Genomic DNA, 1,841 nt, shown 5'->3' on the forward strand with positions numbered 1-1,841 from the left:
TACCATTTTTCTCTGTGAAAGCCAAGGTCTTGAGAAACTAATCGTGGTAGGCTAGAAGCATAGGCCCTGGACCACCCTCCACTATGGGTGCAATGGGACCGCAAACTCAGTCAGCTAGTACATTTCATTCTCTTTTCTTTACATATAATAGTAAAATTAATACCTACCTAAAATGCCCATCTGTATTTGATTTCTTTGTACATATATCGATACATAAATATAACTTAGAATGTAATCCATATATACTAGTATAATTTTACATAAATACACAGATGTGAGCATACACATGCTTATTTTAAGTATAATTTTTTTCTTTTCTGCTCTTTTCTTTTCCTTCCTTATGCTTCCCTCTTCATTGACATCAAATACTGTCCCTCAAATAATCCATGTTAAAAATCTAATACTATTCATATTTTTGTACTCCTCTAATCCTATGTAGTCATACATAGTCACATGCTGGGGATTATCTTGGCTTTTAAAAATAAAGTCATGGTGCACCACTTCTCTACATCTTGATTGTCATTCTGGATACCTTGTGGAAATGTTTCCAAGTCATCTGCTACGCCCTTAATTCATTCTTTTAAGGCTACATCACAGCACTTACTGTCCATGCTGTGACTGTGCTATAACATATGCAGCTATTATCTCACTCATGGTTTCCACTTTTTTGCTACTATGAAAAATGCTGCAATAAACAACTTCAGTTATTAGAAATACATGTCCTATGTATGTTTTTTGTTTTTAAGATATAAATTCCCAGGAGTAAGATGAATGATATATATACCATTATATATAAACACATTTACTAGTACATGTATATAATTTATTTGTACACATATAAATTTTAATGGATGTTGCCATAAATACTGTAATACTTTATATTTCTACCTCAATGTATATGTGTATACTTTTCCCACATCACTACCTATAATAGGCATTGTAGTTCTTTTTCATTTTTTTGCTATGTATGTGTTATCTATTGAATTAGTTAGAATTCTATCCATTACAAATTTCAAAAGAAAGCTACTAGATTGCTTAAACAAAAAAGGAATCAATCACTCATAGTTGTACAATATTATCAACCGTGGTTTCTCCTCTTTCTCAGTGTCCACTCCTCCCTGTGAACCTCATTCTCAGATTAGCTCTCCCCTCAGGTCACACCATAGAGGCCAGTAACTCCTGGGGCTACATTCTTCTAGTTTGACATTTAACAAGAAAGAGACAGAACCTTGTTTTAACATTCCAAGCAATAATTCTGAGGTGCACTCTGACTAGATCAACTGTTTGCATCTCTGAACATAACACCTTGGGAAAATGTGATGCCTTGATTGGCGTAGGTCTGCATCACATGCTCTACCCTAGGACTAGAAGTAGAGCCTCCACCAGACTATCTGACATGGGGTGGGGGGTTAAATGCACCCTCTCCTCCTCAAAATATCAGGGTCATTGCCAAAAGACAGAATAGCAACACAAATGTCCACTACACCTTTCTTAATATATGAAGTACAATTGCATCTTATTCATATTGTAATTGTTGCAAAAGGATGTGTTTATGATAAGTAAATTATGGCACATCCCTTTAAACAGATTTAAATGTCAAAATTTACTTTCAATCTTTTGTTAAAATTTTTACTAAAGTATATTATATTTTACATGCATAATAACCATATTCTCTTGTAAGTGTTTATTACTTCAGAATAATCATTAAGAATCTCTGTTGTCATAATGTGTTATATTTCAATATAATTAGAGTCTTTGAAAGATACCGGATAATTGGCTTTAAATAATCTTCTTTTTTAATTTGATAGTCTTATTTACATCTTTATTCTCCCTTTTCATGA

This window comes from Myotis brandtii, unplaced genomic scaffold, assembly GCF_000412655.1.
Source record: "Myotis brandtii unplaced genomic scaffold, ASM41265v1 scaffold663, whole genome shotgun sequence".
Classification (NCBI taxonomy): Eukaryota; Metazoa; Chordata; class Mammalia; order Chiroptera; family Vespertilionidae; genus Myotis; species Myotis brandtii.